Source organism: Mus musculus, chromosome 14, assembly GCF_000001635.26.
Source record: "Mus musculus strain C57BL/6J chromosome 14, GRCm38.p6 C57BL/6J".
Lineage (NCBI taxonomy): Eukaryota > Metazoa > Chordata > Mammalia > Rodentia > Muridae > Mus > Mus musculus.
In genome coordinates this window covers 103,709,053-103,736,696 of record NC_000080.6, presented here as the reverse complement: position 1 = coordinate 103,736,696, position 27,644 = coordinate 103,709,053, and the positions used below count along the sequence as shown (strand labels likewise).

At 43.4% G+C, this 27,644-nt stretch overlaps 1 long non-coding RNA gene across 1 annotated transcript in view; it reads right to left on the bottom strand.

The window, feature by feature from the left end:
* Positions 1–17,671, bottom strand: part of Gm35197 — a 148,688-nt gene extending 131,017 nt beyond the window's left edge. The window contains exon 1 of the long non-coding RNA XR_383715.2: positions 17,638–17,671. This is a non-coding gene — a long non-coding RNA (predicted gene, 35197). The remainder of the gene's footprint in view (positions 1–17,637) is intronic.
* Positions 17,672–27,644: the final 9,973 nt, after the last annotated feature.

Sequence of the window (27,644 nt, the reverse complement as noted above, 5' to 3'; positions counted from 1 at the left end):
ATAATAACTAGAATCACCTTGTCTCCGGCGATTCAATGCTGCCACCTGGCCCTTGTTACCTCGGAATCCAACTAAACCCAGTGAATTTAATTCATCTAATTGAGCAGAAGCATCTCCAATGCTAAGATCTGGCACAAGGAAAAGGGAAAGAACAAAACCCTTCAAATGTGCTGGTGCCCCTTTCACCAATTTGCGTCTTATAGAGCTGGTGAAAGGCATATCTTCTGGACCTTCCCATTGTGGACAATTATGCTTTACACAATATATCCACTCTAGCATTGCAATTTCCCTAAGTCTTAAAATCCCTTCATCAACACTAAGCCATGGAATATCAGGCATCTCCAAGTCATTTCCAGTAGGCCATCTTTTGATAAACACCTCAGCCAACCATTCAAACAAACTTTTGACACCTTTTTTAACTATGCGAGCTTCCGTATTAAACCTAGAATCTCTACTCAGAGGACCCATGTCAATAAACTCAGCCTGCTCTAGTTTTATGTTCCTTCCACCCTTATCCCACACCCTTAAAATCCATTCCCACACATATTCACCAGGTTTCTGCTTGAATGAATTAGCAAACTCATTAAGCTCCTTAGTAGTGTAGCGAATTTCCTCATGGACTACACTTTCTACCTCCCCTCTAGGGGCCTGTTTTGCTTTGAGTCTGGTTACAGGTCTAGAAGAAACTATTGGTGGGCCGTGAGCAGACTCTGCAAAATTAATTTCCTCATGTGGGGAAGGCATTATTTCAAGAGGTGGGGCTGAGGGTACTACTTCCTCAGGTGGGGCAAACCCTTGAGAATCTGAGGATTCAAAATTCTCAGCTTCAACATGGTCTTCCCACACATCCCCATCCCATGTTGTAGGATCCCATTCTTTGCCAATTAGAGCCCTTACTTTAACTGTCGACACACTCTGAGGCTGAGACTTGAATTTTCGCTGTAGTTCAGCCAACCTTAAAATGAGAGTTTCTGTTTGATTTTCTGCAACTTGAGCTCTATTGCTACAAGAGAGAAGATTCTCCTCAAGGACACACTTAGCAACTTTTAGATCGTTTACTTGTGTCTGGAGACTTTCGATTTTATCACACAACTCCTTCCTTTCATTCATCATTCTTTCCACAGATACTAAGAGCAGCCAGCCAGTAAAATCATTTTCCGATTTTTTCCCCATCTTGTAGAAAGCTTTGTGCACTGAATCACCTAATTCATTAAGAAAATCAAGGTCATTAGCTTCTTTAAGTTCGGAATATAGTTTCAACCATGGGTCTTCAAAATTCTCTGAGCTCCCAGGAGGGAGAGAATCTGGAGAGGTTTCAATATTTGAAAGTGCTGGTGGATCAACAAGCCAATTCCAGTATTTTAAAAGATTCATCCTTGTACTTCTGTTACTCTAGAACCACTCCTGGTACCAACTTCTGTATTAGTCAGGGTTCTCTAGAGTCACAGAACTTATGAATAGTCTCTAAATAGTAAAGGAATTTATTGATGACTTACAGTCGGCAGCCCAATTCCCAACAATTGTTCAGTCGCAGCTGTGAATGGAAGTCCAAGGATCTAGCAGTTACTCAGTCTCACGCAGCAAGCAGGCGAAGGAGCAAGAGCTCGAGCTAGACTCCCTTCTTCCAATGTCCTTATATTGTCTCCAGCAAAAGGTGTAGCCCAGATTAAAGGTGTGTTCCACCACACCTTTAATCCCAGATGAAAGGCATAGCCCAGATTAAAGGTGTGTTCCTTAACTCGGAGATTCAATCTTCTGGAATCCATAGCCACTATGGCTCAAGATCTTCAAACCAAGATCCAGATAAGGATCTCCAAGCCTCCAGATAAGGGTCACTGGTGAGCCTTCCAATTCCGGATTGTAGTTCATTCCAAATATTGTCAAGTTGACAACCAGGAATAGCCACTACAAGCTGCTAACTAGTGAAGTGATGGAACTACGTACTAGTCCTTTTCCACAGAACATTTTAGAATCAATTTCTTGGTACAGTCATTAATACCCCTCTACTATACACAAAGAAACCTAACTCAGGAGATTGATTTAGAGGACGTAGGATAGAGGGAAACAAAGTTGAACTCCCTGGGGACACATCCCCTGCAGACTGTGTGCTGTGTATTCATTTCATGATCTATAGGCCTGGGCACTTCCTCACAAGTTCCTATGTGAGCCCTCCCTATCACGCTGTCTCACACCCCTCCCCCACTCCCTCTCTTGTTCCTTGCTAGAAATACAATCTCTTCTTGCTGTCTCTCAGATTCATGAAATCATTTCTCCCGCAAGGCTTTTCGCTGTCTAATTCTGACTGTGTAGACTGCTCTGTAATTCTGACTGTGTAGACAGCTCTCCCATCGTTCTCATAATCCATCTTCTCACTTCCTCGAGCCTTGCAAGGATTGTTTGCCCACCTTTGCCTGCTGCGCACCTCACATTTGGCTTTACCGGTTCAATGTTTAAAGTACCATATATGATTTTATTCATCCCTTAGCTGCGCCTAGGATATAAGCTATTTATAGACAGGAACTTCGCTGACTTTCATCTCAGTGATACTGAAAACTAATAGTGGGTGCTAGAGAGATGGCTCAGCAGTTAAGAGTGCTGACTGCTCTTCCAAAGGTCACGAGTTCAAATCCCAGCAACCATATGATGGCTCACAACCATCAGAAATGAGATTTGATGCCCTCTTCTGGGCTGTCTGAAGACAGGGAGGCCGGAGTAAGAAGTGTCTGAAGACCATTGCATACACTAGCAAGAATTTGCTGAAAGACCCCAGATAGAGCTGTCTCTTGTGAGACTATGCCGGGGCCTAGCAAACACATAAGTGGATGCTCACAGTCAGCTATTGGATGGATCATAGGGCCCCCAATGGAGGAGCTAGAGAAAGTACCCAAGGAGCTAAAGGGATCTGCAACCCTATAGGTGGAACAACATTATGAACTAACCAGTACCCCGGAGCTCTTGACTCTAGCTGCATATGTATCAAAAGATGGCCTAATCGGCCATCACTGGAAAGAGAGGCCCTTTGGACATGCAAACTTTATATGCCCCAGTACAGGGGAACGCCAGGGCCAAAAAAAAAAATGGGAATGGGTGGGTAGGGAAGTGGGGGAAGGGCATGGGGGACTTTTGGGATAGCATTGGAAATGTAATTGAGGAAAATATGTAATAAAAAATATTAAAAAAAGAAGCAAACCTCAAAAAAAAGAAGTGTCTGAAGACAACTACAGTGTACTTACATATAATAAATAAATAAATCTTTAGAAAGAAAGAGAGAGAGAGAGAAAGAAAGAAGGAAAGAAAGAAAGAAAGAAAGAAAGAAAGAAAGAAAGAAAGAAAGAAAGAAAGAAAAAAAGAAAACTAATAGTGGATACTTACTAAGTTCTCCCCAAAATATTTGTCAAATGAGTAGACAAATACGTAAGATAAATGTAGGAGAAAGGACATCAGCAGGGCTTAATATTGCTGAACTGGGTCAAGGTGAACAACCCTGGGCCTTACATGTTAGAGTGAGTGGTTTGCCTCCTATTCTAAATCTAGCAGGATATGTCTTAGGTAGCTTGGGTACTCAATATATGACCTGATTAGAAGTGTGTGAGGCCAGGGAGCTGAGCAGAGGAGCTGTGGTGAACAGGCCAAGAGTGGGACTGAGGCATGTCCACGCCCCAGCAGTCTTGTCCTGGAGTCCTGTGCCCCCAACTTTACACAGCTGGAGGAGGTCTCTAAGTCCAGGTAGCCAGGTTAAACTTCCTCTCCCCTTATAAGGTCATGTCCATCAGCAGCTGGGATTCCTCCTTATGCAAATGAGGCATTCCCAGCACCCTGGCCCCATCAGTGATGTACACTCGATACACAGCAGCTAGCAACTGTCTGTAACTCCAGTCCTGATGCCCTCTTCTGGCCTGCACAGGCACTGCACACACCTGGTAGTCAGATATACCTACAGGCAAAACATCCATACACATATTTTTTTTCATTAAAAAATTAGTTTTTTCTTCTTGAGTTTCATGTGTTTTGCAAATTGTATCTTGGGTATTCTAAGTTTCTGGGCTAATATCCACTTATCAGTGAGTGCATATCATGTGAGTTCTTTTGTGATTGGGTTACCTCACTCAGGATGATGCCCTCCAGATCCATCCATTTGCCTGAGAACTTCATAAATTCATTGTTTTTAATTGCTGAGTAGTACTACATTGTGTAAATGTACCACATTTTCTGTATCCATTCCTCTGTTAAGGGACATCTGTGTTCTTTCTAGCTTCTGGCTATTATAAATAAGGCTGCTATGAACGTAGAGGAGCATGTGTTCTTATTACCAGTTGGAACATCTTCTGGATATATGCCCAGGAGAGGTATTGCTGTATCCTCCAGTAGTACTATGTCCAATTTTCTGAGGAACCACCAGACTGATTTCCAGAGTGATTGTACCAGCATGGAGTCCCACCAACTATGGAGGAGTGTCCCTCTTTCTGCACATCCTTGCCAGCATCTGCTGTCACATGAATTTTTGATCTTAGCTATTCTGACTGGTGTGAGATGGAATCTCAGGGTTGTTTTGATTCACATTTCCCTGATGTTGAATATTTTTTCAGGTGCTTCTCAGCCATTCGATATTCCTCAGTTGAGAATTCTTTGTTTAGCTCTGTGCCCCATTTTTAATGGGGTTATTTGATTTTCTGGAGTCCATCTTCTTGAGTTCTTTATATATATTGAATATTAGTCCCCTATCAGATTTAGGATTGGTATAGATCCTTTCCCAATCTGTTGGTGGCCTTTTTGTCTTGTTGACAATGTCTTTTGCCTTACAGAAGCTTTGAAATTTTATGAGGTCCCATTTGTCAATTCTTGATCTTACAGCACAAGCCATTGCTGTTCTATTCAGGAATTTTTCCCCCTGTGCTCATGTGGACACTTTGCCCCTTCTTAGAATTGGGAACAAAACACCCCTAGAAGGAGTTGCAGAGACAAAGTTTGGAGCTGAGACGAAAGGATGGACCATCCAGAGACTGCCCCACCCAGGGATCCATACCATAATCAGCCACCAAATGCAGACACTATTGCATATGCCAGCAAGATTTTGTGGAAAGGACCCTGATATAGCTGTCTATTGTGAGGCTATGGCAGTGCCTGGCAAACTTAGAAGTAGATGCTCACAGTCAGCTATTGGATGGATCACAGGGCCCCCAATGGAGGAGCTAGAGAAAGCACCCAAGGAGCTGAAGGGGTCTGCAACCCTATAGGTGGAACAACAATATGAACTAACCAGTACCCCCCAGAGCTCGTGTCTCTAGCTGCATATGTAGCAGAAGATGGCCTAGTTGGCCATCATTAGGAAGAGAAGCCCCTTGGTCTTGCAAACTTTATATGCCCCAGTACAGGGGAACACCAGGGCCAAGAAGTGGGAGTGGGTGGGTAGGGGAGCAGGGGGGGGAGGTTATAGGGGGTTTGGGGATAGCATTTGAAATGTAAATGAAGAAAATACCTATTAAAAATTGGAAAAAATTAGTTTTTAATTTTTTTTTAAAAAAAGCTGTATTTGTGTGTGTGTGTGTGTGTGTGTGTGTGTGTGTGTTCAATTGATTTCTTGTAAACCAGTATAGAAATCAAATTTTGGTGTCTTGAATCGTAATTGTGAGGCATGACAGTAATCTTGTAATTTTACAAAGATCATAAGCCACTGAATTTCCATTTATTTTATTGGAACAGATTTTTCTTTTTAAATGGGATAATAGCCAAAATCATTATATGAGCTAAGTAAACTTTTAAAAGCGTTATTTGTTTGTTTGTTTGTAGATAGAGTCTCACTACATAGCTCAGGCAGGCCTCAGTCAGAGAGGTATACCTGCCTGGGCTTCCCCTGTGCTAGGGACTAAAGATGTAGATCACTGCCCCCAACCCAGAAAGTCTTTACACAAAAGAAAAACCTGTGTTTCTTACTTTCAATCAGTATAGAGTTAAGGGTGTGGATGTTTTTATGCATACTATCTTTGAACAAACAGAAAGACTTAACTCATTTTCAGATTTTTGTTTTTAAAGTTATTGCCATTTTAAGCAGGAGGGAATAATGTGTCTGTGGGAGAACGCATGCGGTCAGGCCAAGAGAAGGAGTTCTAAGAGGAAAGATGTCTTCCTCCGAGCCAGAGTCATTTCAACTTCTTCTGTCTCATCAGACAATGCAAAGTCCCTCTTTCCAGAGTAGTAGTAAAAACATGTAACTGATTAGTTAATCTAAAACAGACCCCAAGGGATGCTGGAGAGAAATACAAAATGTTACAAATCTGGCCTTGAACTGGGCATAGGGAACTACATTTTACCATATTTTAAATGTGTAATTAAAATATTTTAAGCAACAATGGAAAAGGTCTGTGTCCCTTATGTCACCTCGTTTCTTACTAACAGCATCTATGAAATACGTAGGGCCACTAGAGGTAACAACAGGGGAAGCTGAGGCAAAAGTATGTTTGCATATCTCACACAGGGCATTTTAAAATCAAGAAAAGAGAGTCCTCAGACTCCGGGTCCTCATCTGGGCTAGTGCGGCTGACAGACATTTCTTTCTGAAATGTTTACACGTAGAGGAACGATTTAATTATGATAGTGGAAGAAAGCAACTCCAGCCTCATGAGTTCCCCCACACACACCCCCCCAACCCCCCCCCCCCATGGAAATGTGAAACAGATGAGTTCGTTTGTTGCCAGCTGTATTTCAGGAGAAAGGATGGGTGGGTTTGAGCAGACTTCCTAATTAAGGCTAATGAGCCCTTGGCGAAGATGACACATCCCGGTGTGAGAAAGAACAGAAAAAGAAAATTGAGCAAATGTGTGTGGCATATGAGTTTAAAAAAAAAATGATGAATTTGATGATGACAGCGTTTCTTCTCAGAGACAAATGAAGGCCTAGCAGAAAACAGGAAAAAGGAAAAATCGGGTAGTCATACATATTATGTATGTTTTCTCCTTATCTGAATGAATGATAATCTCAACATCAATGGTTCCTGCAATGACAATAATCACTCTGGAAACAGGAAGATGTCTTCGCCACTTAAAAAACAAAAAAAGTGTTAGCTCTGGCGAGCTGCTGGGCAGGTGAAGGCTTTTGCTGTTAAGCATGAGGGATCTGGGCACTCACGTGATGGAAAGGGAGAAGCCACTCTGAAACGTTGCGGTCCTGTGACCTTCACAGGAGTGTGCGAGCGGACGGTCGGAGTGTGGACACACTGCGCTGCATCCACTGTATTTTAATTTCTTTACTTTAAAATGTTAAAGTTTCTCATTGCAAGAATCCGTTGCACGACCAATAGCAGTAGTTGAAAGAGAAGCAGCAGGAGACACCCAGGGAAGGCACACAGTGAGAACTGTCATCAGATGCCTTCTCTCTGTAAATAGTCAGATTCACGGAATTTGGGTATTTACTTCACCTATGCATTTGGCCTTGAGTCCTGCGTCCGAACCACTCTCTTTATACCTAAAACAGCTGTCTGAATCAAAGCAGAAGTTGTAAAGTACACAATTTGAAGCGCAGGCTTGCAAGTCGGCACTGGCTCAAAGTGCCCTTGGGAGCACAGCATAGAATGCAGATGTTCCGGGAACCTGTGGCTGCGGGTAATGGTGGGAGATGGGGCGGGGTTCAGTGAAACTTCCCGAGATGTCTACCAGTGCGCTGGCTCTTCTCTCCTCGGTATTCCCTGCCCACCTTAGGCTGTGTCCACCACCATTGGAAGCTTTTATACCTCTAAGTATGAGTTACACAGCACTTGAAAAGTGACCAGACAAAATCTCTGATCCTTGTAGGAAAAAGAAAACCCCTCGCACTGGACCTACCTGCCAGTGTGTGAGCGAGCATAGCTACAGGGTTGGGCTCAGTAACCTTTTGGAAGGCAAGGTTAGGACAGCTTTCAAAAAGGGGTTAAGTGCACTGTTCTACTGGGCGCCCGATGCTGTTAATGGTAATAGGCACCGAATGACCCATCCAGTTAAGCCAAAATAACAATCCTATCCATTGGAGCGTTACCCAAGTCAGGGGAGATCACAAAACTCTAAAAGCACGTGTCTGACTCAGGATAGGGACTCATAGATACTACAGGTCCAGGCATGGCCTCAGACAAACAGCCAGAGAATGTTGAGGACAAACGGAAGAATGGTGGGGGAGGGGCACATCTAAAGTGAGAGATGTGGGAAGAGGGAGTGTGATGACTCCCTCAAGCAGGGATTTTCAGCTAGAGATCTGGACTATACAAATCCACTTGTCTCCCACACCTTCACATCCCCAAGTTCAAGACGAATGGTAAAAATGATATAGCCATTTAATAGGAACAGAAGAAATCATGGTTGAGATGACAGCAGGCAACATGTCAACAGCATTTTAGAAACTGGGGATTCCAAGAGCTACTTACAACTGCCAACGGGCATGGTAAACTCCTGCAAAGCATCTGTTCAAAGACTCAGTGTAATTGTTTCTCAAAAAAAAAAAAATGTGTTTTCTGAAGTACCTGCAAGACCAATTGGGATTGAAATCAACTCATGTGTGGTTGAGACATGTGCCTGTGTGATACAGATATACATGGTGCAATAAACTTTTCATAGCCTATTCAATGAATGAAAATGAGGACATGACCCTCCAAGGTATGGATGAAGAGAAGGTTTTTACTGCAGATATGAGGGCGAACACAGCCAGAGACATCTGGAAGAGTCCAGAGCAGAGAGAAAGAAGTACTCTGCTCATGACCAGCACACAGAAACAGGCCATGAGGGGAGAGAGACAGGAAGAACAAGAAAGGGAGGGAGGGACAAAAGAGAGGATCAAGGAGGGAGAGGACCAAGAGGCCAAGAGTGCAAAGAGAACCAAGGAAAGATCAGAGAGAGAGGAGGGTAGGAGGGGTGGGGGAGAGGGAACCAAGACAGTGCAAGACCTAAGTGGCTGGGGTTACATGAGTCAGAAGCTGAGGAGAAGGAAATGAAGGCCCTGATGGAGACATTTAGGGTAGGGTGCACTGCTTGGAAAAACTGACTCTGAACTCCATGAGCTAAACTGAACCGCACTGACATTCATGTGCAGAACGGAACCGACAGGAACTCAGCTGAACTCAACTGAACTCTATAACTCCACCTCTCTTGCTGCGCTCCTTTTAAGCAGGCTCTCTTTCCTGTTTGTTCTCATGAGAGCTGGTGCATCCTATCTCTGACCCATGCTGTCAGATCTTTCTCCACTTATTGACCTGTCTGCAGCTCAATAGATGTCATTTTGGGGAACCAATGGTGTGTTGTTCCAGCCAGATCACACAGGCCTAGAAGGTCTTTGGATGTCATCCCTAGCCAGAGCAGACATGTTGTTGGATTAAAATTCCTCTACCTATTGCTATAGCAAACTATCCTAAACTCATAACTTCAAAGAGGAAAGGTTCGCTTTTGCTTCCTGTTTTGGAAGTTCCAATCTCTGACCCAGTGACTCTGCTGCTTTGAGCTTCTGATGAGATAGCTCATCAAGATGGGAACACATGGTGGAACAAAGCCATTCACCTTGTCAGTCGGGAAGCAAAGGAGCTGAGAAGAGTGCCCCGTAGCCCCAGTTAAGGCCACACTCACACAGACAAAGCAACTTCCCAGATGGCTTTGCCTCTGATAGTTCCCAACTATTACCTTCCCAGGGAGCAAACTCCTAACATGTCCAAACATTAGCACTTTGTTTACAAGACCTTTTCTCAGGGGAGTAATATAAAACAACCAACGTCAATCTGGTATGAGGGCTGAGTAGAATGTTTAAGACCTGGTTAAAAAAAAATCAGCCATTTTCTTGAAGGCATCCACCCAATACATTGACTCTTTACAAGAAGTATGAAAGGCAAAGTCTCTGGGAGTTGAGAACAGTTAGTTTTCTCTTGGGATTTTTCCAAGCAAACATGAAGCAATAATCTGCAAGCTGTGACTAAGCAGGGTGAAGAGTCCATCCCCAGCTTCACGTAACACTGAATGAGATGTCAATGCTGTTTCAGTGAACTGACTGGGAAGTGAAAATCCCTCGCTTGGTGACCAAGAATCCTGGTGAGAACTTGTGTGCTCTGTAGGTGAGCTAACTGTAAGAACAAGGTCTCCAAGCTGAGATGGAAGGAAGGACCATCCAGAGACTGCCCCACCCAGGGATCCATACCATAATCAGCCACCAAACAAAGACACTATTGCATATGCCAGCAAGATTTTGCTGAAAGGACCCTGATATAGCTATCTCTTGTGAGGCTATGCCAGTGCCTGGCAAATACAGAAGTTGATGCTCACAGTCATCTATTGGATGGAACACAGGGCCCCCAATGGAGGAGCTAGAGAAAGTACCCAAGGAGCTGAAGGGGTCTGTAACCCTATAGGAGGAATAGCAATATGAACTAACCAGTACCCCCAGAGCTCGTGTCTCTAGCTGCATATGTAGGAGAAGATGGCCTAAACGGCCATCATTGGGAGGAGAGGTCCTTGGTCTTGCAAAGATTATATGCCCCAATACAGGGGAATGCCAGGGCCAGGAAGCGGGAGTGGGTGGGTTGGGGAGCAAGGGGGGGGGGTTCTAAGGGACTTTTGAGATAGCATTTGAAATGTAAATGAAGAAAACATCTAATAAAAATTGTTTAATAAAAAGAGAAAAACAAAAAAAAAGAAAGAAAAAAGAACAAGGTCTCCAGTGAGTTGTGAAGTCACGTGGTGGAGAGAGCCTAACTCTTCTTACCAGGAGAATCCAGACCTTCAATCAACTCTTCGTCTGTGTTGAAGGAGGTCTAAAGCGGTCTGAGCTCACATGAGAGTGGGTCAACAGGCGAGACGTTCATTCCTTTGATAGAGAAAGGCCTTAGTTACAACTGGGCTATCTCATAAAAGGCTAATTCTGTTGTCTGTTGACTTCAAATATTTGAAGCTCAAACTTAATAACTCTGAGATTACATTCAAAGCACATATGTCTGTGGTTGCAGAACATGCTGGGGCTTCAAAATTGGGCTATGAAAGAAAACAATGAATCTTCAGAAAATAGGCTATCGAGAAGATAGCTGTAGGTTCAGTCTCATTGGAATGGCCAACAGCCTTAACCACAGTGTCTGAAAGCGAGAACTGATAAGAGGGCAGAGTACGTAGTTTTGCCTGAGAGCAATCAGAAACACAGTGATCTAGGCTATAATAAAAGCTATGAGATCTGAGTCATTCAGATTCCATCATGGCAGGACCATGACTTGGGAGTTTTAGGGAAGAGGAAAAACATATGTTGGAACAGGGTTTTACAAGGCATTAAAGACTGGTCAAGACTAAAAGTAGTTATGACAGTAGTCTTATAGATCTGGTTGAGGCATTATTCCCAAAAGGGCAAACCTGGCTCAGGAGTACATCAAATCCTAGAGTTGTTTCAGAAAACAACCAGCTGTTGAGGTGTGGATAGGGCTGAGTTGCTCACAGTTGTCTACAGAACCAGACACGGTAGACCTGGCTCCGGAAACTCCGTAATTCTTCACATTGAATAAGGGCCACACTTCAGAATGGTAGGTTAAGACTGGCCTTTGCAGAAAGTACCCTTTCGAGTCCATTCTTATCCCTTTCTATGTTTGGGTTACCCTTTTGCCAAATCATCAATTTGATACAGAAAATGTTGATAAGTGACGTAAGATTTTAGGTAATGGCATACAGAATACTAATTTAAAAGCTGACCTAACAATCATTGAGATGGGAGACTGGGGTTCTATCTCCTTCTGCTAATGGTGATTAAATACCACTTTGTGCTTAAGGTCAAAGCTTTTGCTTCAAATTTTGTATTGTTTACTTCAGCTTCGTGGTTCCAGTGAAGATATAGCTAACTTTTTGTTGTGAAGTGCCACAAGCAAATGTTTAAGTTTTAAAAATTTTTTTTTTATTTTTTAATTATAATGTAATTACAGGTTTTGGCCCTTTCCTTCCCTCACCTCCAAATCCCCCCATGAACACCTTCCTTTCTCTCCTTCAAACTCCTTTTCTTTATGCTCATGTGTGCGTGCATGTGTGTGCACTCCTAATAAACAATGCAACCCGCTCAGCCAGTGCTGTGTTACTTGTATGTATATTTTCAGGGCTGACCAATGGGTGTTGGATAACCCACTGGTGTGCTCCTCCCTGGAGAAGGTGATTTCTTTTGCTCTCAGCATTCCTTGGTTGCCTGCAGTTCTTTGTGTAAGGCCATGTGCTTTCCATCTTCCACATCAGCATAGATATTTTAGCTTGTAGCCATAGCATTATTCTTGCAATACTGTACTCAGCTGTCAACAAAGTAAACAAACCAATGCAGCTACAGAACATTGCAACTTCATTTTCAAAATTAGATTTGATTCATCAGTTATGGTTTGCCAGTAGCTCCCACGTCACAACTTTCTGTCTATGATCAACAGCAACAACAACAAAGATTAACTGGCGGATTTTAATGTCACTACGTTCTTTACATCTTTCGTGATGTAAAGATTTGATTTCTAAGCTTACCATAGAACCCTCAACTTACTAACCACCATTCACTGTCCCAAGAAGCTCTGATGTCTGCATTCGAATGTCTTACCGTTTGGAAGCAAGTGATAGGTAGCTGAAATTAAGATAATGAGAAAGAGGCCTCTGAGAAGTAAGGGAAATGCTCAATGTGCATTGTGCCCCTGGCTCCCCACTGTACAGCTAACCAGCTGTCAATCATCAACCACTGTGGGACAGCACGGAACCTGTATGCTCGCCTTCTTCTGCCTGCAGAAGATAACAACATAAACTCTGTGACTTCAGATATAAAAGAATGTGAGACCACTTTCCAGTTCTCTGTATCATACTGACATAATTCTCACTGCTCAGAAAATAGCTGATTTAGGCATAGAAACAATGAAACCTTCAGAAATGTGGCAGGTGCCTAGAGAAAATATGCTAAAGCTTTCTCAGTCTGAAGTATTAAATACAAACTCTCCACAGTTACATTCACAATGTTCTCACACTCCGTGTCTGCCGATCCAGGAATGAGCCAGATGCAACCTGACTACACCTATCTACATAGGACTCCTCAGGTCCCATCCCATCTCCTAGGACAAAGCCCTTCGGGTTCCATATTGAACGGGGCAAGACTGCAGAGATTAGCAGTGGCCCTAGTAATGTGACCCGAATGGGAATCTCAGGACCCCGGTGAGGCTGCACTCGGGGTCCTGGGAACGCACTTTGAGTCATTCAGGAGAACAAGTGAAGGTCTTGTTGCTGTGCCTCTCGTCTGCCTTTTTGTTTCTGGTACTGGGCTGGAGGCACCAGACTAGAACAGAAAGATCACAGGCTCTTTTTTTTCCCTTCAAGAGCCCCCAGTGAAACAACACAGAAACCTCCTGGTACCCAAATGCGCGTGCTTGTTCTTCTTCTTCTCCCTCTCCCTCCAGTGATGTCACAGAAGGGCAATCATCTCTCTACTGTAAAAACAGAATGCATTTAACATTGTGCTATATGAGCTTCAGAATTTAATTTTTTTAAATGGCGTTTTAAGTATAACTACAATGTGCTAACTTTATGCTTAATCCTCCTCTTGCCTGGATGATCGTTCTCTTGACTTTGAGCTTTATTCTTCTTGGAGATATTTGTAAGCTTTATTATAGTTTTATATGATCGTATGTAATTTATAATCTTGTTTCAATAGTAAAATTTAACCGACACTTGTCACTTGGAGAATACGTTTTGCCACAAGCTTTCCTCATTTAGCACCACGTTTTCAATGTTTTTTTTTTAATTTTATCCTTTATAATTTTACCACATGATGGTTTCTTTATCCATATTTCTATTTGTGGCTCAATAATATCACTACTTTTTATGATAATAAAGGGAGAGATCCTAGGGATAACATACATATACTTATATATACATGTATAATATGTGATATAATATATTATAAGTATTCTTATATATACATAAGTATATAAAATATATAAGTATATCTGATATATAATTATATAATAAGCATATACAATAAAAGTATACTTATATATAATACTTATTATTTATATAATACTCATATATTATAAATATACTTATAAAACTTATACTTAAATATAACTATATACACACACATATATAAAACAGTTGGGAATGATGATATATACTCGCCATCTCGTCGTTTGACAACCTGAGGCAGGAGGATTACAAGTTCTTAGATCTTAAGATTAAGATTGCCTAGCAAGTTCTTGTCTCATAAGATTAAAAATAACACACTCAAGCAAAACTCTTCTTCTTGTCAAGTATTCCTGTACTTTCTTTGCATACATTAATAATAGACTTGGCTTTTAGATGTTTATCACTGCCTTCCTTTGAGAAATGGTAGAACTAGCCTTGCCTCTCACGTGGAAAGCCACATTACTAGGTCACATTACTAGGGCCACTGCTAATCTCTGCAGCCTGGGAGAGCTGGCCCACTACTTGTCACTCATTCCCATGTGGTAGCGTGGATGAGGGAGAGCTACCGTCCCCCGACCCCCTTCATCACCTAGTGTAGACAGGAGACCTGGCCCTGGGGTCATGGCAGCAAGAGAGCTGGCCCTACCCCTCACCTCTGTAGCACTCGGGCAGCACAGTATAGGTGGCCCTGGATATGGGGGTTGCAGTGAGCTGGCTCTGAGGGTGTGAGGAAGGGAGAGCCAGTGGGCTGACCAGCTCAGGTGCAGATGCAGGGCTTTGAATTGGCCTAACTCAGCATTATCTACCCCAACCATGAACTGCATGGTTACATGCAGTACTTGAACAAGCTGTTCTTACAGATCCAGAGCTGCAGGATCTCCATGTCAAAGGGTGACAACAGGGTATCTGAGAGGAGTCTCAGTGAGGATCCAATATTGATAGAATAGCAGAAGCCAGAGGCCTCGAACCAGACAAACAAGCCATTGAGATCAACACTTGCAGGCAAAGAAATGGGGGCCAAAGTGTGTACTGTGGAAAACCCTGTGATGCACTACACTTCCACAAGGAGGTTTTTTTTTTTCCTGTTGTATGGAAGTTGCAAGGATGGAGGGCAGGTATGAGCAGAGGGGGAAGTAGGAACGAGGTGCATGATGTGAAATTCACAACCGATAAAAAGTTGGTTGTTTTTTTTTTTAAAGGAATCGTAATAAAAACAAATTTAAAAAATTGAATCAAGAGATGTTCTCTTCTAATGTTTGTGTGGCAGCAGTGAGCACCACCTGTGTTTTCCTAAGTTGGAGAAGCAACAGGGTGTGTCTGTCAACCGCAGTATCTGCTTAGACACCAGTGAAAGCCCGGCGTTCACGGGCTCACTTCCCAAGGATTCTGACTTCCGAAGGATTTGTCATCTCATGATGCACAGTAAAGATATGTGTACCAAATCAAACCAATTCGTCAAATTCTAGAGTATGGCTTGTTCCCGAGCCTTAGAGATGCATTTCCCCCATGTCACCTTCACACTGTGTCTTCAAACAGATGCAGCTGCGACTTGCAATGCTGAACCTTGTGTCACACTCCCTGGCCCTAGTCTGGCCCTCAAATACGCAACCATTTCCTGTACACGCACTGAAATGACAGTGTGGTCCCTGGGTCCCTGGGGATGATCAGACACTGCGCCACAGCAACCCAGTGGCCCCGGTCACTTCTGGGAAAGGTGGTGACAGTGGGTCCCACTGCGTTATTCCAGTCTCTGAGCAGCTGTGAGCGATCACTGCCTGGAAGCCTATTGGACATTGGAAGGAGGATGAAATAACTTTTTAAAACAAAATATTAAAATTTTATAATTTGGGGGGAGGGGCAGAGAAGCAGCCTGTATCTTGAAGTAAAATCTGGAACAAGACTTGTGGCTCTAAGATGTTATTCGAGTTTGGCCACATGAGGGCGCTGCTCTCATTCTCCTGCAGAGCTTGAGGCTATTCTCTTTCACATAGCCCTGGCCTTGCCATGGCTCACAGCAGACCCGCCTTCCTCCACCTTTGTGAGTTTACACCTTCTTCTACAAAGCAGCCTGCAGACAGACTGGACCCGTCTAGGAGTCCTGCCTCCAGCAAAAAAAAAAAAAAAAAAAAAAAAAGATGCCAGGCTTAAAGCTTGTCACTAACCCGTCCTCTGTGCCTCCAGATGATTAACAGCATCAGCAGAGACCGGTGGTTGGTTCAGTTTATCCAAAAAGTGTTGTGTGTCTCCTGCAGCCAGGCAGCACGACAGGTCTTAGGAGGACACACACCTCAGCACAGATCTTAGCACAGTCCTCCACATACTGAGGTGATGTACAACACTGTGCAACAGTTCAGACAGGCCAGGCTGCCCAAGCAGTCTCATCAGTGACTACCAGAGCACTGAAGGGAGGCTTAGAGAGAGTTGTCGGAGCAGTCAATCAGAGCAAGGACACGCACAGAGGATCGAGAACAAGAGAAGGCTGGAAACGCTGTGTAGCATACTGATAAAGAGAAATATCAACTAACCAGACCTGCCAGAGCTCCCAGGGACTAAACCACCAACCAGAGAGTACACATGGAGGTGGGGGTAGGACCCATGACTCCAGCTGCATACGTAGCAGAGGATGACCTTATCGGGCATCACTGGGAGGGGAGGCCATTGGTCCTGTGGAGGCCTGATGATCCAGGGTAGGGGAATGCTAAGGCAGTGAGGCAGGGTGGGTGGGTGGGTGGGGGAGCACCCTCATAGAGGTAGGGGGAAGGAATAGGGGGTTTCCAGAGGGGAAACTAGGAAGGGGGATAACATGTGAAATATCAATAAATAAAATAACCAATAAAATGGAGAGAAAAGAAATAACATAATATTCTCATAAGTAATAGACCAGATACACCTTGGATCTTCAAAATTGTACGGACATGATTTCATTAAACCAGCAGCACCCAAAAAAAAAAAAAAAAAAAAAAAAAAAAAAAAAAAAAGCCCTTGTAACAAATATACACTTAGGGCCAACGTTCCAACCTGTGACAATAGACACCCAAATAAAACAAAGGGCAGGAAATTTGTTTCAAATCTGACAAGACTGACTGGATCCTTTGCCTATTTCCTGCGGAGTGAATCACAGGGCGATGTTAACTCAGCCTGTGATCTTCAGGTGAGACAGTGCTGTGTCTACAATAATAGGAAAGAAAGAAATTCAAAATAGTATTTTTCCTTCCTACAGTCATCGTAGATTTAAGCTGACGTGGCTGGAGAGTGTAAGGACATTCTACTGTGTTAGGAAGAGCTTCTCCAAGCACCGGGAAGGCAAAGCCTTCAGATCACAGCTCCTCTGAGGGGCAGCACTTCCTCATCGACACTGGTCACGAGGGTCATGGCTGCTCACAGACCAAGGCAGCCCGCACAGCACAAAGCCCCAGTCAGCAGGCATGGCAATGGGGCTCGGGGAGCCAGCATCAGTCAGCACAGATATGCGCAGTGTTTGCAATGACTCGGAGTCAGGGCAGTGTGTTCATGGCTGTGTTCATATCCTCAGGACTCAGTCATTAAGGCCTGGATTCCCTAAGCAGGAGCAGGCAGAGAGGACAAATGTAAAAGGGAAGAAAGAAGCCACGAACAAAGCAAGTACTTGACTGCATACCTTGGATTAAACAAAACCATCAGAGTTCTTCAGGTTTGAAAAGATTGGTTCTCCACTGCCAAGTGTAAGCCACTTTCTGCTCGTCCTAGGACGCTATAGAGTAATTAATACACTTACCAGAATTTCCGCTCAGAAAGTGTGACTTAAGTCCTATACCTTGGGTAGATGCTGCCCTCCTGTGGACTGTCCTGGTAGTGTGGTAAGTAAACTGCTGTGTATCGCACTGCTCGTTATCCATGTGTACCTACAATAAAATCCCTACGAATCCATCCAGAAACAGTCATTTTCACAAAACATAATTTTATGATTGCTTAGGAATAAATGTACCCAGATTTATCATTCATAAAATAATTGTCCCCTGAAACTATTTTCCAAATTGTGGATCATGATCGGCTTTTAACAGAAATGATACAGAAATAGAAAGGAAATATTAAGAAAAAAATTAAACAGGATTACTAGGGTCCTTTGAAGTCTCCAGCAAATAAAAATGGTCATTGTAAACTACAGACGGTGTACGATTGAATAATCTGAACCATTTAATCAGGAAATGTCAGGTGACCTCTCTGTTAACTTGACCATTAGCAAATGAAGTGTGGCAGGGGAACCTTAAGACTGTGGGGCACAGTTACTGCCTCCTACTGAGCAGTTTGTGTCATTTCGATAAACCGTGCATCTGATAGAATTCATGACTCCTGGTTTCAAGCCACTTATCTGATTTGAGTTAGTTCTTAAAGTAGCCTAAATCTCTCCAGAAAGACACTTGAAGCCACAGGACAAGATACCACTAGCCCCAACCCTTCCCGGCTAAACAGAATTAGCAAAACAAGTCTCTGTGCTTGGATCTTAAAAGACCTTGGTTATTAAAACCAAAGCAGCCACCCAGACGTCCTAGTGTTGGCTTTGTAACAGGCTAATTCAGTTTAGCCTGTCTGGCTGTTTGGTGGACTAAGGTGTTGTGAGCCATTCCATATCTGTGTCGGGACCAAACTCTAATCCTCGGCAGAAGTGGTCCTCATCTGTAACCCCTGAACCATCTTTCCGAAATGGTCTGTCTAGTCTGGATGTCATTTAAAACTTAAGCTACTGTAACTATTTTGCTGGCTGTTGCACAACTCCATGAAATGCTCATTACAATGAGATGAAGAGATTGCCTGATTTTTTACATGAGGGGAGGTCTTTTATAGAACCACACAGAATGATAAATAAGTGATGGCCTTGGAGAATTTGTTTTGATTAACTCGCATGCTATACGTTCTAGTGTGAGGAAATAAATCTCATTAATGAATGTTTGGATCCAACCCCGATTATCCTAGGAAAATGGAGGGAGGATGTGAAGCATTGTAAAGGATGTGGGCACCAGGATCCCGGCTTTCTTTCCTCCCCAGACATAGAGTGCTGTCTGTCACCATCTCCTTTTCTGGGGAGCGAGGTCCTATAACAGGCTGGTGCTTTATTGGGGAAGCACCACGAAGTTAGCCCCCTAAATTTCTGCCTTGAACTCTGGCGCCCCCTATTGGTTTAACAAAGTGATGCAGGGCCACACTTTATCACAAGTACAAGTCAAAGGACAAGGTGTTGTTTTGAACCAGAGACTTGGGGATTATTGTGATAAAAATCATTTAAATCAGAGATTGACCAGCACTTTCTGTAAAGTAACATTAGGGACTATTTTCAGGCTTTGAAAGCCACAGTTTCCACACCTAAAAATCTTTCCTTGCCTATAAACTGAAAAAGACCATTGCAAGCAGGGTTAAATCTGTGAGCCATAGCTCGACAACCCTGATTTAGAGTAGAGTGGGTGGCTTTGCCAGTGGCTGACCACTTCCACCAAAGCTGGAGGGGAGGGTCTGCAACTCTGACGTGAGCCTGCCGGAGGGTCCTGGAACACTGCTAGAGGCTTTAACTGCTAACTGTTGAGACCTTGTGTTGTTCCACTTGGTTTCCTGTTGCTATGATAAACACCAGGGCCGGAGCAACTTGAGGAGGACAGGGTTTAATTGGCTTGCAAGTCCCCATCACAGTCTATCACTGAGCATGACTGAGAGAAGCCAGGGCAAGACCTCAAGCCAGGAACCTGGAGGCAGTCGGCAGAACTATGATGAAATCCTGCTCACCGGCTTGCTGGTCAGCCTCACAGTCAGATACTTTTCTCGTCCCTTTCAGAACCCACAGTGGGCTGATGTTGGGGGAGCTGATGTTGCGAGCATGGCATGAAGTCTTGCACCCTGAGACCTCCAGAGTAACCAGGAATGCTGAGTATACAGGACTGTTCTCTAAGGGAATGGACATAAAACCCAATCTTCCTCCTCAAGAACTAGGAATCAGAATAATTAGTTGCTTGGTGACCTGTGTTATCTGTTGGGCCAGGCTGTATCAAGCTCCTACAATGGAACTGGGGATGGTAAGTAATCTAAACGACCCTTACAACCAGCAGCTCCTCTGAGCTCCCACAACCAGGACCAGAGATACCTAATAGTCTAATTGGCCCTTACATTATCTCTGTAGCCAGAAACTCTCCCAAACTCCCACAGTAGGGAGCAGAGGTGGAAAACAACCCAGATGACCTCTATGCCATCTTATGACCAAGGCCAGGCCAGACCTTCCTTAGGCCCTTAAGCTATCACAGGTATCCTATCTCCAGAACCCATCTTCTTGGAAGAAATGACATGTACCCTGAGTTGAGAGTTTTTATGTTCTTGTCCTGATGCTTCCTCGTGCATCAGGAATTCCCTTGCACCAGAAAACTTTTCCCAAATTATACTGTTTAAATTCTTGGGAATAAACAGCCTGACATCAGATGCCCCGAGTTTTGATCCAGGATGACGATGTCCATTTGAACCAGGTTTTCATTCTCATCTCTTCAAAGTTTGCTCCCATGACCACCTGCAGGGCCAGTCCCCCTCCAGCTGGGCCTTCCCATATCAATCATTAGTCAAGAAACAGCTCCCACAGACTATCTACAGGCTAATCTTCTGGATGCATTTTCTCAATTGAGGTTCCCTCTTCCCCAGTGAACTTAGCTTATGTCAAAGAACAAACAAAAACAAACAAACAAAACTAGCCAACAGATATGTTATAAAAACAGCTCAGCTCTTGAGATGAACAGGCCTGCTGTGTTTATAATGTCCTCAAAAGTTTCTGAAGGGCTTAACTGCTTGCCCACAGTGGCTTCCTCAGCTTAACCAGTCCTTTTACTACTACTTTGGTTCTTTCTTCCCTGAAGTATTTCCTGCACCTCTCAACTGAACCATTTGCACGGTTTCCGGATCTGCTTTTGATCTAGCATTGTACTGGCCTTTAATAAAAAGAACTGGTTCCAGGAGTGGGGTGCTTCGGCTTAATGCTGAAGGTGGGTTACCAGTTTAGCAGCCCAGCAGTGAGACTAGGAAAACGGCCGGGAGACTTTTCAGAGCTAGGAAAAAGTTGGCCACAGTGTGCTGTGCTAAGATATGTGTTAAAGCTGGTGCCTGTGATGACATCTGCAAGAGTTTGGGATGACAGACCATTGCTCTTACATGCCTCTGTGCTTGGATGAAAAGAAGCTGTTAGACACAGTCCCCTATTGACTTGGCTCTGCTGGAACCAAATCTTCCACCAAATCTGTCTACCTGATCATCCTGGCAGATATCCTGGCAGGCTGGGTCTATACTACTACCTGGACAGCCATCCTCACAGGTATACCTAACCTGGCTCATGATCTGTCTGATGATCTGGAGGTGCTAAATACCTCTTATCAAATTCTGTTTCATTTAACTTAATGGAATTTCTTTTGCATTCAACCAGATTGTCACAGATTTTCTTTTGCTAAATCTGAATAGGACCCCCATCATATGTATAAGTATCTATACATATGTGTATACTAAGGCTGTCTCTCACTTAGGCTGTTTCTTTATCTTGGCCATTGTAAATCATGCTGCAATGACCTTGGAGGGCAGGCATCTTCTGGGTGTACTTATTTGAGCTTCTTAGATACGTGCTGGCATTCAAATTGCTGGTGCAGAGACAAATGGCATATGATCTCATTTATGCACACAGAATAAAGACAATAAATTCATATAAGTTGACAGCAAGAATACTGTTCCTGGAGATGGAGCACTGGAGAAATTGAAGATGCTGGAACACAAGCTTCATGACAGACAGGAGGATAGGTTCTGGTGTTAGATTACATGGTATATTCTAGTGACTAATGATGTACAGTTAGAGTAGTTAAGAGAGATTGTCTTAAATGTTTAGCCTGGTATAATAATAAATTGATCGGATAGGGGAATTGCTTTAAAGACCAGTGCTGCCCAGCCCACCATCTTTATCTTGCATGGGCCTTCCAGATTTACCTCCTGCCCTTCCCTTCAGCCTATCTTTATAGTATTTTTCCTACCCTACGATGTAGATAATTCAACTCCTACAGAGTTGGACTTTTTTTAAAAATAAGTTTATTTATTTATTTTTAATTAGGTATTTTCATCATTTACATTTCAAATGCTATCCCAAAAGTCCCCCAGACCCTCCCCCCACTCCCCTACCCACCCACTCCCACTTCTTGGCCCTGGTGTTCCCCTGTACTGAGGCATATAAAGTTTGCAAGACCAAGGGGCCTCTCTTTCCAATGATGGCTGACTAAACCATCTTCAGATACATAGGCAGCTAGAGATACGAGCTCTGGGGGTACTTGTTAGTTCATATTGTTGTTCCACCTATAGGGTTGCAGACCCCTTTAGCTCCTTGGGTACTTTCTCTAGCTCCTCCCCTGGGGGCCCTGTGTTCCAATAGCTAACTGTGAGCATTCACTTCTGTGTTTGCCAGGTCCCGGCATAGCCTCACAAGAGACAGCTATATCAGGGTCCTTTCAGCACAATCTTGCTAGTGTATGCAATGGTGTCAGCATTTGGAGGCTGATTATGGGATGAATCACCGGGTATGGCAGTCTCTAGATGGTCCATCCTTTCGTCTCAGCTCCAAACTTTGTCTCTGTAACTCCTTCCATGGGTGTTTTAAGATAAAAAAAAAAAAATTCAGGTGACAGTAGATGCTGGCAAGGATGTGGAGAAAGAGGAACACTCCTCCATTGTTGGTGGGATTGCAGGCTTGTACAACCACTCTGGAAATCAGTCTGGTGGTTCCTCAGAAAATTGGACATAGTACTACCGGAGGATCCTGCAATACCTCTTCTTGGCATATATCCAGAAGATGTTCCAACTGGTAAGAAGGACACATGCTCCACTATGTTCATAGCAGCCTTATTTATAATAGCCAGAAGCTGGAAAGAACCCAGATGTCCCTCAACAGAGGAATGGATACAGAAAAAATGTGGTACATTTACACAATGGAGTACTACTCTGCTATTAAAAAGAATGAATTTATGAAATTCCTAGGCAAATGAATGGACCTGGAGGGCATCATCCTGAGTGAGGTAACCCAATCACAAAGGAACTCACACAATATGTACTCACTGATAAGTGGATATTAGCCCAGAAACTTAGAATACCCAAGATACAAGATGCAATTTGCAAAACACGTGAAACTCAAGAACGAAGACCAAAGTGTGGACACTTTGCCCCTTCTTAGAGTTGGGACTTTTATTCTTTGCAGACATTTCTCTTGTATATGTTTATCCCTTCGCAGTGAATACTCATGAATATGTTGTCCCTGATTCCATTCTGATCTCTCTTCAACCCAGTATCACAGAAGAGCAAAGTAGGTTGATGAATTCATATTTGCTCAAGTCAGTCCCCTTTCAACAACAACAACAACAACAAAAAACCTGACTTTGAATTCAGCCCCCATCACTAACCCACTCTGCTACCTGGGACAAGCTGTTAAACCTTTTTTTCCATGACTTTCTCATTTTACAAACAAGGTATTAATATTTCACTCTCTAAGACTGTGTGTGGATTGCATCAGTGATGTTTCTAAAGATCTAAGCAGCAGCCTGTGCATGAGCTTGCACAATACACACCTCCCATCTCACGTCGAATAAAACAGGAAGTCCTGAACACAGACCTGAGGTTTGGAGGGACCTTGCCCTCCCTCTTCCTCAAACCCAGTTCTTACCAGTTTTCTACAGCTCAGAGCTCACTCTATGGACACACACAGGAGACAGGAGCTCACTCTATGGACACACACAGGAGACGGGAGCTCACTCTGCGAACTCGCATAAAAGAGAAGCTCACTCCATGGACACAGAGAGAAGAAAAGGATCCCGTGCCTGGTTTGATGCTGTTCTTTCTCCACTTTGAAATTCTGAATGTTTTCAATGATGGGACTGCACTTCATCTTGAACTAGCCCCATAAGCCATGCAGTTAGCCTTACACACAAGCACATGTGTCCTTATTGGGTGTATCTATCTCCTTTAGGCTTATCTAACACCTTAAATTATTCCTCATCTCTCCTGGATAATCACTCCCCTCTCATAACACCCCCTCCTGACACACACACAGACACACAGACACACACACTCAGAGAGAGAGAGAGAGAGAGAGAGAGAGAGAGAGAGAGAGAGAGAGAGAGAGAGAGAGAGAGGAAAGAGAGAGGGAGGGAGGCTCAGATCCACTTTGGAGCCATCCATGTCTCTTATATCCTTAGTCCCTGGCCTCTCAACAAATATGTCTTCAGTGAATGGACTCAGGACCTCACTGACAGTAAAGTAACTGTGGTGTAAGTGATGGTGCACACCTATAATCCTAGGTACAGGGAGGCTCAGGCAGGGCAATGACAATTTACCATAGACTCCACAGAGAATGACAGAGGCTAAGCCACTACACTGAAGCAGCCTGAGAATCTATCTGCCTGAGCCCATGGGAAGCGGTTTCTTCCCCTGGCTCTACCACAACACTGAGGACATTTCTCAAACTTCTATCTTAAATGTTGAATCTTTTCCGTTTCCTCTGAGTTTCCAAGATACCCACAATCTACAAATGATTGCTTTCCCATTTTCTACCTGAAACTTGACTTGCATGCACAAAGATTAGGTGGTAAAAGACTAGGGAATCTCATATTGCCAAAAAGGATGATAAAGATGAGTGACTTTTAATGGTATTGTTTGGGATATTGTGATGGCTATTCCTGGATATCAACTTTACTACATCTGGAATGAACTACAATCCAGAAATGGAGGGCACACCTGTGATCTAGATCTTGAGGCCGGAAGACAGGTTTCTGACCTGGATCTTGACATGAAAATCTTGAGGCAGAGTGGCCATGAAAATCTTAGGCTCAGGCAAGGTAGTACATGCCGTTAATTCCAGGAGACTGAGGCAGGCAGGTCTCTGAGTTCAAGGTCAGCCAGGGACGAAGCAAGTTCCAGATCCAGACAAGGTGGTACACACTTTAATCTGAGCCACCCCTTCTGCTGGAGACCTACATAAGGACATTGGAAGAAGGAAGATCGGCTCTTCTTTGATGGCTTGCACTTACTTGTCTGCTGTAATCTACTTTCACTGAAGACCGGCTTGTACAACTAGCCTCATGGGACTGAGCTGAGAGGACAAAGCTTTTAAGTTCAGACTCCATCTTAGAGCACCTGACCTAAGTTTGAACTCAGGTAAACTAACAGGCTGGTACCTAGCATTAGTTTCCAAGTTGTCCCCAATAAAACCTGAGCCTAGCTCCAGTCTCTAGGCTAACCCCCAACAAGACCAGCGTTTCTAGGTTATACTCTCAACGAGACCAATGTCTCCAGGTTATCCTCCCAACAAACCTGCACTCCAGGTTACAAGCCCACCCCCTGCTAACGACCACCAATGCAGAGGGGAGCAGAAGTTAAGTCTAAAGGCCACAGGAGCTTCCCAATGAGATGCTTGCATGTATTTCCTGCTTTCTGCTTACTCTAAAGCCTTGCCCCACATGTCTATTCAGGGCCCCACCACCACCAAAATGGTCCTGCAGGACAGTGGTGCACTGGGTCAAGCTAGCTTGAATAGAATAAAGACCCTGCTGTGAGTTGCATCAGATTGGTTCCTGTGTGAGATATGGGGGATCACTAACATTTCCCTGGCACAACAGAGCAACTACTAGATCTCTGGACTTCCCACTCTTAGCCGCCCATTGTTGGGTTAGTTGGACTGCAGACTGTAAGTAAATACAATACATTCCCTTAATATATAGAGAGACATTCTATAAGTTATGTGACTCTAGAGAATTCTAAGACAAACACTGAGGTTTATCTTGGGGTAACTAATAGAATGATAACAAAAGAGAATTAAAATATAATCTCTAGATAATAGAGAAGAAAAGCAAAAGACTAAACCAGCCACGAGAGGACAGAATGGAGGCAGAGGGAAGCAGATCAAACAGGAAGCTATGGTAGTGTGAGTAATGATCCCCTGGAGTCATGACTTACAGGTTCACATTGATGGCAATGATTTTCATAGACTGGACCATGTTGTTTACACATAACAACGCTAATGGTCTGAGCTGTTACGGTACTCATGCATAAAACCCAGGACTCGGGAGGCTAAGGCACTAGAATCATAACTTTGAGTCCATTTCAGGAGACCAGGAGATCTTGACTAAAAAAAAAAAAAAAAAAAAAAAAAGCAAATATTTCAAAAACAGACAAACAGACAAGACATTTGAAAGTAAAAGGTTTTGGGGCTGGTGAGATGGCTCAGTGGGTAAGAGCACCCGACTGCTCTTCCGAAGGTCCAAAGTTCAAATCCCAGCAACCACATGGTGGCTCACAACCATCCGTAAGGAGATCTGACGCCCTCTTCTGGAGTGTCTGAAGACAGCTACAGTGTACTTACATATAATAAATAAATAAATCTTTAAAAAAAAAAAAAAAGAAAGTAAAAGGTTTCTAAAATATCCACTCTTCAGAACCTAAGAAATACAATGTAGACTTAAAAATATTAGACACCAGGAAATTCATTCTATCAGGGAAATAAGACCTATTGTATATGTATTCACTTAAGTCACATGACTTTAAAACACATGAGGCAAGCATTGACACAACTACATATATATATATTTATATATATACACACACACACACAAGTATTCATCATTAGAGGCCTTATCACACTGGTCTTAGATGCAGAATAAATATTTGCCGCAGGTCAGAACTTGAACAGTGCTGTAAGCCTGGTAGTTGCAATATCAAGACTTACCAAATATTAAAAAAAAAAAAAAAAAAACTCAAATATAAGATAATTCCTCTCCAATAGTGTTAATCTCAAAAGTTTGACTACTTTCTTCCTACACAGATTTGCGTGGTACTGTGATTCGATAAAATTGGACAAAATTTAAAGTCAAATATCAGTAAATCATCTAATTTCTGAGCACTTGCCGCGTGTCCACGTGTGGTGCATGTATGTGTTCACCGTCGGTGTCTTTTCAATCACTCTCTGCGTTGTTGTTGTTGTTGTTGTTGTTGTTGTTGTTGTTGTTGTTGTTGTTGTTGTTGAGCCAGGGCCTCTCACTGACCCTGGAGCTGACAGGCTAGGCCAGTGAGTTTCAGGGGTGCACTTCATGCCTCCCTTGGCACCAGGGTTACAGCCATGAGCGACCACGCCCAGCTGTCCACGTGCGGGCTGGGAATCCAAACTCAGGTCGCCAGCTGCAGTGAGAGCTCTGACATTAAAGCTTTTGTTGGGTTACTGTAGCGGTTACAGTAGCCGTGTAAACAAGGCATGTGTCCCATAGCCTCATGTATCTGAGCACCGGTCTCCCTCCCAGTAGGTGGCACTGTCTAGGGAGGTTACAAAAATCTTTACAGGAGCTCCTGGGCGCAGGTTTTCAGATGTTAGAGCCTCTGTCCACATCCGGTTCCCTTTCTCTGTTTTGTTTGCCATTGGAGATGTGATCGCTAAGCTTCCTGCTCTGGCCATCCGTGTGGGGCCTTGCTTCCCCTGCGGTTATGGACTCTCCCACTGAACTGCCAGGCTGATTAACCCTCCCTTAAGTTGCTTTTGGTCATGGTGGTTGGTGTTGTGTTGTGTTTTGTTTTGTTTGTTTTCAAAGTAGCAGACAGGTATCTGATACACACAACATAATAATGATAAAATGATTTTGTCTCAATTTCTCAAAGATTCAACAGAAAAAACATCTAAGTCAGCAAATAAAGACTGACTACAATCATCTTGGCATATGTAGGAAATGTTTGTTAAGATTCACATTCTTAAAAAAG